Genomic DNA, 12,807 nt, shown 5'->3' with positions numbered 1-12,807 from the left:
CCACATAACTATCATCCCATGTGCTCTTTTTTATACCCATTCAAGGAAACCACTCATTAGAAAAACACAGCCTGCTCCTCTGCCTGTGGCCAGCCCGCTCCACCAAGAAAGTTGTGACCATGGCTTCCGTTCTTCCCCCCACCCACCCTGGTGCTCCCCCAGGCTGCAGCCTCTGCCTGCTCGGCTCTGCACGCTCGCCAGCGGAGGGGTTGCAATTACATTTTGCCCTCGTGCGGGAGCGGGGATTCTTGCATTCACTATGCACTGAATCATGATAAAAGATACTTTAGACCGTACAACTGCAGAAAACACGAGACAGGGGTCAGCTCACGGCTCTGTGGATGAGATCAAAATTCCCCTTGATGTCAGCAGAATTTCTCTTCGGGGATCACATCAGAAGTAGGTAATGGGGCCCACTATGCAGTTAACAATGGGGCAACAGGAGATGATTTTGTTCTGTGATTATAATTTTGCCTTTTAAAACTTGAATAAACCGCATAGCTTTTAATGAACAATCTTTTTTTTTTTTTTCCTTTTTCTCTTCTTTGGACATTTTGGACTAAAATATATACATTGCTAATCTCATCTTTTAAAGGGAGCTTTACCTGTTCCCCCAACCGAGCACTCTTCAACAAATCAAGTCTCCTACATACTTGAAGATGTCTGAGGTATTGCAGTGCTGTGTTCACTTCTGAGTTTGTAGAACTGGACTGAAAGCTTAGTGTAATGGAAAAGACTGCTGAAAACTTTGCTAAACAGATGATCACATTCCTGAGTTTGTTTTACTTAGTTAGCATTTTTGCCTGCTGTGAGGTGTTTTCCTTGGATGGTTACCTACAAATACAGCACTGACCTCAGCGTGCATGAAGCAGGCCAGCACAGACAAACAGAGCCAATTGGACATGCTCTATAAATCATCACCCACATCCTTCCAACAGCAAAAATAAAAAGGAAAGGAGGAGGGGGTAAAACAACTGGTGAGTGTTCCACATGAGGAAATGGAGGCTATTTGGTGTCACCAGCTGGAAATACTCAGAGTGCTAAAGAGAAAGGTACCAGCATGAGCTAGCTCTGTGCTGGATAAAGCACTAACGTTGTAAATAAATGTTATCATCTTACAGATGTCTTGTATGGGCAAAATAATAGGCCTAAAAACACTTTCTGCTTTAAAAGGCACCCATCTCAAAGGACAAGCACAGAAATGCAATACTATAACTTATGAAACAAGACTTAAGTCCAACATAAAAGGCGCTCTCTTAGCATACTTCACTCTAGTTCTTCAACTCCAAATGTGTCTCAGGTGATTTGTACTTCTATGCTGGACCAAACCCCAGGCAAGCACCTAAGTTATCTCCTCCTTTCCCCATTATCCGTGGAGGAAAACTCATCGTGGGATGAAGCAGGTGAAGGAGTCCTGCTGCCCTTCCACCACATCTTCAGTCTGGATGAGCCACAGAGCAGGATCTTAGCACGCTCCACTGCACTGATCAGCTTACATTTAGGCTAAGACACTTTGCATTATCTGATTGAGGTAGGATTTTTTTCTCAGGAAAAAAGAGCTTGAGGAAAACCAAGATTTTTCCAGTGTGACAGTTCTCTTGACCCTTTGCATCAGTGCATTTGAGGAGAGACTGAAACTTGACTTTCCTGTGTACCTAGTGATTTTTCTAACTGTCAAGTTACAGCATCAGACTTGTCCTGACTTTAGTTCAGTCCAAACTTCTGCATTCTATATAAATTAGTATTAATTAAGGACTGAGAGACTAATCTGAATTCTCAGTCTTCTTCCTGGTTCATCTGCTATTTTAAGTTAAATTGGTGCTTGAAAGTATTCAGCATGACCCTTTGTAGGAAAAGATCTATCCTAAGGGGCCTGTCTCAGCAAGAGGGATCATGGCTGAAAATCCCAAGTGAAAACATGCATCTAATTACTTTTGGAGATCTGGCCCAAGTCTTACTCTACTCCTTAGCATGTCCTGCTGTATAGCTCTAGGAGTTCTTTGATCATTCTCTTTGCTAACACTCCTTTTGCTTTGAAGAGAGGGCCTTGCTGTTTTCCACTTGGTGATAGAGCACATATAATTAAGGGTTGCAACACTTAAGTCCTTTTGGCTACATCTGCCTTAGCAAATACAGTGGGCCAGTGACTGTTCTGCAGCCCGGAGGCCAGCTGGCATGTCATCACTCACATCCATACAGTTAAACTGTCTTGTCTGTTCCCCACCACCACCTTCATCCAGAACAGGGAGACTGTGTTCAAACTGCCCACTGAAAGCAGTCCCTGGCTTGTGCTAACCCCTGAGCTGTGCCCAGGCACTGGCTGGGACTGCTGGTTGGCCATGACCAAAACTATGTCAGGGACGATGCTAAAAGGTAAACTGTACGGACAGCCGGGTGCCAGGGCATGGACCCATATCCTGGTTCATTTCAGTTCACTAATGTAGGCACAGTCTTTGTGGATTTAGCCTTCACAAATGGTCTTGATATGTTAGATTCAGCTTCCCTGACTTTAGGCTCCCTGAGTTAAAAGTATAATTATGCTAGGCTCCCTGTGAAGTCAATGGAAAGATGTTTCCAGAGGAGAATTCAGATCTCCTTAAATACACAACGCACCCACTCATACACACCAAGATAAACAAGCAAACAAAACCCACCTAAACAAAAAAGGTGTGATGTAATGATGGGAAGGGGCAGTAAAAATATCAAAAGACTTAAAGAATCTACCACACAAATACAGTGTTTCTGCTTCAAAAAGATGAAAGGTAATCATGATCTGCTTGTTTTTTGTAGGGCTGAAATGCCTTCAGTGGGTAAGCATTTCTGACTGTTCTGGGCAGATCACCACATCATAGTTGCCAGGTGGCTCTAACCTAGAGGAAAGATTACAGACTCATTTTCTTCATAAATCACTAGGTATAACATTCCAATGCATTCACCTCATCAGCTGGTACAAGCTGAATATAAAGCTGTCCAAAGAATTTTGGTGCAGGTCATTGACAAACTCCTCCTAGATACACGTATGAGTTGACTGGGGGGAACTTGTAAACACTGAAAATAATTCTTGTCCATCAGCAAAATGGCTGATGTCCAGAAAGTCTCTCTTAGAGCCATTTGTGCCTGTGCCTGGTTTGCCAATGACTGTCTTTGGTTTCACAAATCCATGACTACTGTCAAACCGGAGTAATTTACAGAACGAGAACCCTACTCTGTGCCTGCTGGCAGGGTTGCAGGGAAGTGCTCTCACCAGAAGCCTCTAAGTTGGTATTCTGCTAGGTTCAGCATAACAAGAAGTACGCTAGAGGGGAAACTGTTTTGGCCAACAATGATACAGTAACTTATTTCATAATAGAAATTATGTCTTAAAATGTTTGGAAAATTTTAATTTCCAGCTTCGGAAGGAATGAGATTGCTTTGCCTTTTTAGTTTTTTCTTCCAAGAGAAGAAGTAACAAGCAGGGAACAAAAACTAAAAAAAAGTCTGTGAGCAAAATATATATTTGCTTCTTTCATTCTTTTTTTTCCTTACCCAAATTGTAAGTATCATTTTCTACATAGTACTAGTTTAGGCATTTTCTGAGTAACATACTAAAATCAGTTCCATTCATTATTTTGCTATTGCAACTTCAAAATAAAAACCTTGCCTTGAAACCTGACATTTGCTATTTCAAAATCTAGCTTTTCTGCATGAATGTCTCAGATTCACTTCTGTTTTTCTCTTTCTTGAATCATCATCTGTATATTGTTTGCACATCATGCTTGCATTAAATATTGGTACTGTGTATTCTGTTAATAATGATAATGATTTTCCCACATAACTCCCAAAATGAAGAAAACCGTAGTTGGTTTCACTAACCTAGCCGACAATGAAGAGTTAAAACTGTTAAATTTATTGTCACTTTTAGAACCAAAGCCTGGCCAACTGGAAATATTATCATGTTTATATATGTATAAGTTTGTATACATATTTTATATATATAACTCATATATAAGTATGGGTAAAATTGATGTATGGTTTCAAAACTGATTAATCATTAAACAAAAATGACAAATTATTTCAAATAAAGAGGAAACTAAGAAGTCAAGTATAACTATTTTATGTAAAGCATAATAAACACAGAATAAGTTAGCAGGAAAGGTGACTGCAGCAAAGCACAGAAATGAGTTGAAGAGACACCTCTGCAGATTTTTTCCTCTCTTTTCTCCTTTCTCTCTTTTATTTTCACAGAGGAGGAAAGGATTAAGAAGCACAGTGAAAAAGCAGGGAAGTAGGCTTAAGATACACTAAAAAAAAAGCATGCATGTGAGGCCAGATGGCTTTTTCCTTTTCCTTAAAACATCTTATGTACTTGACATGGGTCTCATTTTTAAACTGCACTACAGGCCAGCAAAAACAATTTTTACTAGGGAAATCATCCATGTCCTACTTGTAGACACGATGCCTTGTTCAGCTGAATCCCTGTCTTCAGGTAAGGCAGCCCCGGCTGGCAGCCTGGTCATCCTCCGGCTTTCCCTTCCCCAGCACCTCCACTGGGCTCCTTGCATGGCTCACAACCTGCACCCAAAACCAGAGCTATATGTTGCATGGCAAAGTGCCTGGAAATGCTCGTTGCGTGGGTGCTGTGCTGATTCCCTAAACTCCCACACTCCACTGCTCATTTATATCTCCTCTCTGTGTTGGGATTTATCAGCTCCTTCGCAGATCCTCCCTGAGATGTCCCTGCTTGTGGCACCTCCCTCCCCAACAGGGTTGATGTGGGGGACTTTCCCGTTTTGGTGCATCACTCGGTAAACTTATTTATTGGATTCAGCATCGTGTGGAGCCGAAGGTTTCTGAAATGCATGAACAGAGCGTGTCCTTTCTCATAGGACTCTTCTCACTTCTTATATTGGTTAAAAATCTTGTGGCAAATCTTCAAACCATGTAGCCAGGGCAGGTTTGCATCGCTCAGAGGGACAGGTTCTGTTGGCTAAGCTGAGGTACCAGCTATTGTTTAACACAGTCTTTTATGTCTGCTTACACGGGTATTCCTTTAGGGATATATAAATGAAACTGTGTCACTAACTGGTCTGCTGCTATTTTACTAGCTAACATGCTATGCATGTTCCAGCTGTCGACCATGGGATCAGCAATCTCCGTGGCAAGAGATGTTCCCCATACACATTGGATTCCCAGCTATGAACAAGTATGTTTGGTTAAATCACATAAAGGAGTTGCGGTCTGAGTCACATTTTTTAAATAGCTGAAAGATTTTATATTTAGCACGGGAGAATTTTCACTTCTGGTAAATTATGAATAATGATATTAAAATATACATTGGTGTAATCCTCATCCCAGATAAGAATATCTTGCCCATCACATGGCTGCTTCATTCAAGTCAATCTTCATTCCTCAGGAAATCTTAATATAGACATCACTGAAAATCTTAAAAATATCGAAGTGATTACAGACATCTCCAAACAGATTTGCACAATAACAACATAAACAAAAATTGAAGGGGGCACACTTTAAGCTGGGGTAAGCTAAGGTATTCAACATATACAGCAATTGAAAAGTATATTTTAGGGACTACATATGCTCCAGAGAGGGTGGAACACACCAAACAGACATTTGTGTAAAATAGTTTCCATCCCAAATAGCCTTTGAGATTTTCATTTAGAGAGTCCTACTCAGGGTAAGAGCCACAAAGTAACAGATGAAATGTCCTGTTTATCTGTGCTAGGTAGGATGAAGATTTACAACTATAAAGTTTATAAGCATAAACAACAATGATGGCAATATTGATTTTCTTTCATTGAGAAATTATAAGTAATTTTAGGAGGAAGGATATTCTGAATGAAATGTCTCCTTATTTCAGAAAGGTAGAGGTACCACCTCAGTCCTTGCAACAGCAAATAAAAAAAGCATGACCACATAGCCACACATTTAACTCCCAGCATCACTTAGCCAGCGGCTATGAGAAAACTAAAAATGAAAACTATAGTAGTGCCAAGCAACTGTAAACCCAGTCTGAAGAATTAAATTAGCATTTATTCTGCTGAATACAAAGCGGAGAAAAAAATATAACCCTGGTGTCCAATTCTCTGCAACATTTGCTAGTCTATCCCTCCTTTCCCTGATGCCTGTCACCCTTTTTGTCTTAAAAAGTTTAATAAAAAAATATTCATAAGCAGATTAACAAACAGCAGTTCCTAACCTGTACTTGAAGTTTGACTCATCTTTTTCAGGTCTAAAGAAGAGCTTCTGTGTCCCAAAATTTGCCTGGTTTTCCAACCATATATCAGTCTAAAAGTGATAAATTACTTCTCCCTACAAACCCTGCCTCAGGTGAACTTGTTTAATTCAGGGTCCGATATGATTCCGACTGAAGTGAATAGAAAACTTACCATTGCCTTCATTATAGCAGGACCTGTCCATTAAATTGCAAAGAGAGCTGTTCCCGGTGAACAAGATTATTGATTACTCAACAGCTTCATTTCTGAGTTGGGAATTAGGAAGTTGATAGAAAAATGTAAATGAAAAAACATTTGTGCATTCAGACCATGTTACCCTAATTTTAAGATTCATGGTGACTCTAAGAGCAAACATGCAGGCCTAGAAAAGTAAACAGATGACCACAGAGAAGTAAAATGAGCTAAAATATTATTTACCTTTTGATGCAATTGCTCAGTGGAATTTCAGCAGGTGAAATCATCCCATAAAAGGGGGAAGGGGAAGGTTTCCCTCCCTTCTCCCAGGACAGAAGACAGGAACCAGGCCTTGCATTTTTATATGACACCAGTGTGTTCTCATACAGGGACTAAAGACAAAGAAACAGTAAAAAAACCCCCACAAGTAAACCCCCAAAAATCAAGGCAAGGCTACCTGTAGCCCTCCAGAGAATTCAGTAGGTCAGCGGAGTGCTTCTTGAAGCTTTATTTCTCTCCTGGGCCTTATAACTATAAACTGTGGGACAGGATGAATAGGTGTTATGCGTTCACGATCTGCCATATTTCCAAAGGCCTTATGACGCTTTCTCCACCCCATGAGGTGAACGCTGCAGGATGGAGGTGCTCTGCCAAATCAGTCTCGTACCGAGTGCTCCTCACACCCATGCAAGGAAACATTATCCTGTTTGATATCTCAGTCTGGAAAACTGTGAAGTTACATCGGGCTTAATCTACCGGCAGCATCATTTCACTTGTTTTACATACTGCAGAACCATTTGCACATTAGGTGTTACCTGCTGGGGTTTTGGTCTGTTTTGTTATGTTGTTTTCACAACTGTAGGATATTGGTGGTGCCTCTCTTGTATTTGTGTAGTTGACTTTCATGAAGTATTTTGCACTAGTCTTCAATGACTTTTATCCATGTTTTCCCAGGCTCGCTCTCTAGTTTATAGGGATCAGTTTGAATTTTGACACCATCCTGCACCATGTATGGAGCTATTTCTATTATAGACACCCTGACAATGTAGTAACCAGCCTCTCTAATTTCCATCATCCCCAATACTAATGAATGTATTTAGTAATGAATTGTTCAGTAACTCTAAACAATTGACCAGACATGGGACAGATCTTTACTGAAGTCCTCTTGATACATCCTTTCAGTTTAATAACAAGCAACTGATAACTACTATTAAAGGACCGCTTGTCAAGCAATTGTGCACCCACTTCAGAGTAGTTTTAGTCAAGAGTCAGTGGGGTCTAGGGCACAATTCGTAATATCTTTAAGTCAGTGTCTAAAACAGGCCATATGAATCTCATCATCAAGGTGCCAATTTCTTTCCACTGACTATTCAGGTATAGATATCTACTCTCTAGATGTCTAAAACTAGATAAGGTGAATTTCAGCTGTTTGCTCCTTTTCAGTTTTCTGTAACCTCGTCTGTGTTGTATAAAATGGTCTCAAGCAGCCCCTTATGATTTCATCAGACCCAAAGCAACCAACTTATCTAGGTACTCTCTCATTTGTTTTTCTTTATTCTGGCTTGAATTCTTACCCTTTGAGTGCAAATGAGGATCATGTTATCCAGCTGAAGCAAAACAGCATTAAATATTTTTGCCTCTGCAACTGTCATTCTTGTCCCCTTGAATAGCGGGTCCATTGATTTCTTCATTTTACCCTTGCTGCTAATGGGCTTCTGAAATGTTTTATTGTTACATATTTTATTGCTTGTTAGTTTAACTCCATTTTGTGTCTGGCTTTTTTTGATTTTCTGATCTTTTCTAATATTTCAAGAAATAACAATTGCTGCAGTGGTTGGTCCTTGCAAAAAGGCTCTAGAGGCTGACCTAATACACATCAGAAGCTAGACTTGAAAAAGTCTGTAGGATATAAAGGTGCCAGTTAGCTGCTACAGACTGGCTGGAAAAAAAATGATTTAGATAATAGAACATAATTTACTGTAGTTACAGACTGATGACACGTCACAGTCCCAAGCGCCGAGAACCTCTGGCTCCTGTGGAGCACCATGGAGGACTGCTTCATGAGAACTACTTCCACCACCAATTGCCATTTGGTAATGGAGAATTTCTTGCAAGAATTGAAGAGCAAAGAATATTTCAGCTGCTGATACAAGCATTTTCTTAAGCTCCTGGAACAAGCTGAAGTCTAAGCAACAGTACAGCATAAGTAGCTAACACCACTGATACCTCTCTCTAACGCTTGTAAAGTCTTCAGGAAAGAGTGTTGCTTCGGCAGGTAGAGACAAGTACCAACCTGCATTGGATCACTGAGAAGCAAAAAGGCAGCCATCTAGATAATGATCCTCAAACTAGTAACAGACAAATAATAATGACCTAACTCATCTTTTGCTTATAATAAGACCTATAAAAGCTTTTGCATTTGTAAAAATCTTAGCTATAACCAACAAAGAGCAAAACATCTGTTGCTTCAGCCTGACATTATCTACAACAACTGTCAAGGTTCTTTCCTGGATAATGTAACAGTGCTCCTCCTAATTAATAACTGCAATTATTCAAAATCTGTCATAAAACTGTAGAGTTTAACTAGACTATAAGGTGACATGTTATAACATTTAAAATATATTTTATGAGATATTTCACCATAAATTATGACTGTGAGATTTTCATTGTTTCAGCTGTGTTTACAATCACACTAAGATCAATATTGCATTTAATTATATACCTGAAAATGCAAATAAATTGGAAGCAGCCAAAGGGACTTTGATTCAGATCAAATGAGAAGGACACTAAGGTCTAAAAGTCAAAACAATAAAGAGAAAGTAATAGACAAGCAAAGGGAACAATTAACAGCACTCATCATCATCATTTGGTTAATTGTAGGTTACAAGTGCCCTTCTTCTGGATAGTATTCAATGACCTTTTCAAGTCACAGATCCCATCTTCCTCCAGTCAGATTTACCCTAAATATAAAATTTAGTCACTTCTTTTTTTACGAGTTTAGATCAGTTAATAAGTGCATTTGTTTCTATCCACAGATTTCCATTAAGAGAAGAAGTTTTCTAAAATGAGAATATTCCCTTGATTTGGGAACTCTCTGAATGCATCATTAGGTGCTAGAAAACAATGTTCCAGTCTGGGACTATTTACCAATGCAGACCAGTTACAATGACAATAACGGTTGTTTTACTTTATACGAGAAACTACCTAAAACAAATGGTGTGATCCGTTGACTTCAAACTGGATACATGTCAGAAAACAACTGCAAAAAAATCTTATGCTTCTTACCACAAAAGATAAGGCCAGACTTGAACTGGCATGGGTATAGAAGAGGTCTTGTCTTTTTTTAAAAGAAATCCATGCAGTTCAGGATTCTTGGGCAGAGTCATATAAAAAGATCTTGAGCTGCTCACACTAGCTAGTCCGTTCTCTGTTGTTCAATTAAGTCTTCTGTCTGTGATACAAATATGCAGGTTTATTAATGTTTACCTCTCTTGAATGCAAATAAAGTAAAAATAAATCAAAACACAAGTTCAATATTCAGTTTGTTTCTCCTGCCTTTCTCGGTAGGTTTCCTTATCCTCCTTTTGTTCTGCATGTGCTTACCATACTCGTGAGCCTTTTACTGGGAGAAGTTACCTTTAACTGGTATTTATAACATATCTTGGCTTTCTAACACTGAGAAATGGACAACTGCCTAAGGAAGCTACCATATCTGATCATCTGCTACTTGATGCCTACCACATGTATCCTACTGATACATGTTGGGGAGGTGAATGCGTGATGATTCACAGAGGTCTGACAACAGACAGGGGAACAAATCCCAGTCCTGAAGTGTTTCAAGGAAATGCTTCAAGAATTGTGACAGAAGGAAGACTCCAGGATCGCTGGTGAGGTGCGTGCTGAAGCGAGCAGTCACAGTATTCTAGGTGTTATATTTTTGCATTGAAAATATACAGGGAAGAGCTGCACGGGTGGGGACTGTAGCTGTAGTTCTAGTAATGGGGTGAGTTCTGAAATGTTCTTCCTGGGAGTCAGCCAGCTGACTGTAAAAATGTCAGCTCCTTCACATGTGAGTGCTACCCCTTGCAGGAAAGGATCAGGGTATTTTTCCTCATGCATATCTCCAGGAGGCACTCAGAGGCTCTGCAATGTCCATTTCAGTGTGCTGTGACAGTGGGGACGCTCACTCACAGTCTCCATCTCTTCTAGCAAATGAAGGCATGCAAAGCCATTCCCTGACTCAGCTAGCACACCCTGGCCACTTCCACACTCTTAAATCCTACTGTCTTCCAAATCAGGGTGGCCATATGCAAACTTTCTTACCTGTACGGGCTCTGCTGCCACAGGCTGAAAGCCTGCCAGAGACTCTTCTAACCATTTAGCGGTACAGGCAGTTGCTTTCCAGAGCCAGTACCAATGCACTGGTGCCAGTACAGACATCGCTACAATATCCAGCACCAAGTTCCCTATGAAGCCAGCAGGGAAAGGTGATTGCAACCTTTAATATAAGAGCCTCCCTCTCATGTACCATGTAAATGATGTCAGAAGTGAATGGGTAAGAATTGAGGCCTTCTTTTTACTAGTTTCTAGGAATAGCCATGTACAGTAGACCCAAATTCTCATTAAATACCAAAAATTACTTTTGGTGAGCACAAAATATATAAATCGGATGATGATCAATTCTGATGAAATGGCAGCAGAGCTCATGCATCTGACAAGGCGATGCCTAATAGAGACGTGTGCTGTCTCCAGTTTATAGAGAAATCACCAAGGTTATATTACAAAAAAGCAACGTAAAAGGAATTGATCAGAGGGCAAGAAAATAGTCAGGACAAAGCAAAAGAAAGAAAGGAAATGTAGTATCCCCTAAAAAAACAAAAAACTTTCCAAGGAAAGAAGAGAAAGCACAAGGGGAAAGAGAATAAACAAAAAGGAGAGTAGATAGTATTGATTAACAGAAAACGATCAGGAAAGAGAAAACAAATGAGAATACACCTTGGGGAAAGAAAAAAAATTATCATAAAGGAGTCTGCATTTAGACTCATGAAATTGATTTTACTTGCACACCTAATAGCTACATATACAGTATTTCTCTGAAAAACTTTCATGAGTCAGTGTGGAATAAGAACAGAGTGGAAGATGATAACTTCAAATAATGAATGCTGATGTCATTTGAGAAAAATCTTTACTCTACACAAAATTCAGCCACTGGACTGTTGTGGTTAAAATAAAAATACTTTCCACTAGACTTTTTTTTATAGAGAATTATAAACTCTACAAAAAGAAGAACCGAAGCCAGTGTCTCATATGCAAGACTGGATGATGTGTGTTGCTCTACAACTGCTGTTGTGTTTTTAATTTGCTTGAATTGATTTGTCTTTACTTGTTCATTTCCCCTTGTATATGATCTTTCAAAAATCTACTGACATCAGCCACGGGCTAACAAAGAACAGAGCCACTGTTATCAGTAGGGAAAATAGATGGTATAAAAAAGAGCCTTTTACAAACAGAGAAAATATCATTGCAAAATATATGACCCAAAAGAGCTTACGGCTATCTTACAACAGAGTAGGTTGATGACCTAAATCAACCATATCCAAATCCATATTGTGGCAGAATTAAGAGATGATCTTTATGAAGTGAGGACTGACAGGGGATCATAGGATTTAGCAAATAATCCAACTTCTGGACCACAGGAGATACTCACAGATTTGAAGAACTCGTAGAGGAAAAATCTCGAGAAGGGTGATAGAAGGTTTCAGCTCCTGCTTGTTTTTTGTGAACACTTGAACAGTGTCAAGGGCACTGTTCCCAACACAGTGAAACCTGCCATATGTTAGCACCCCCTAAATGTGTAAAGATATTCACCTCTGGCATGAAACATCTTGGGACAATGGGAAGTGTTATAATATCAACTCATCTTGAGTAAAGAAGATTTTCATGTTACCATCTGCATTTGAAATGCAGTAGTGCTTAAGAGTTGCAACGAAGATGAAATAGTAACGACGTGTACGGACCAGAAACAGCACAGGGCCCCACAGTGCCAGCTGTGTCTTCATACTGTTACAGTCTAGAACTAGTACGAATGGTCGAAATCCCAGCAAAATGAGCTTTGTGCTGTATACAGAGAGGGTACTCCTGGAGTGTCTGGATGCAATGGGAAGGATATATGTATATTTAAGGACCAAGATTAATTCCAGGCCGTAGTTCACAATACCTCGAAATAAGTCTGATACAAGAGTTACTGCCCTCAGTGTTTAATGCCAGCGGTCACCAACTCCCTAGGAGAGACTACATACTGCATAGCATGCCCACTCTTGAAAAACATCCTAATAAATCAGAAAACACTGGCAATGGGGCAAATGTACAGATGTTAACCTCCTGAATCTGGCTGGATGTTAGT

The 12,807-nt window shown here is 39.8% G+C and overlaps 1 long non-coding RNA gene across 1 annotated transcript; it reads left to right on the top strand.

Annotated features, from left to right (window-relative positions):
* Positions 1 to 209: 209 nt before the first annotated feature.
* On the top strand, positions 210 to 9,884 carry LOC142407642 (uncharacterized). Its single transcript, XR_012774998.1, has 3 exons — positions 210 to 399; positions 5,085 to 5,182; positions 8,388 to 9,884. It is a non-coding gene; the product is annotated as an uncharacterized LOC142407642 (long non-coding RNA).
* The last annotated feature ends 2,923 nt before the right edge of the window (positions 9,885 to 12,807 follow it).

The sequence above is a fragment of the Mycteria americana genome, chromosome 3 (assembly GCF_035582795.1).
Source record: "Mycteria americana isolate JAX WOST 10 ecotype Jacksonville Zoo and Gardens chromosome 3, USCA_MyAme_1.0, whole genome shotgun sequence".
NCBI classification, from domain to species: domain Eukaryota; kingdom Metazoa; phylum Chordata; class Aves; order Ciconiiformes; family Ciconiidae; genus Mycteria; species Mycteria americana.
The sequence above is the reverse complement of the archived record's forward strand: the minus strand, read 5'-3'. Positions and strand labels throughout refer to the sequence as shown.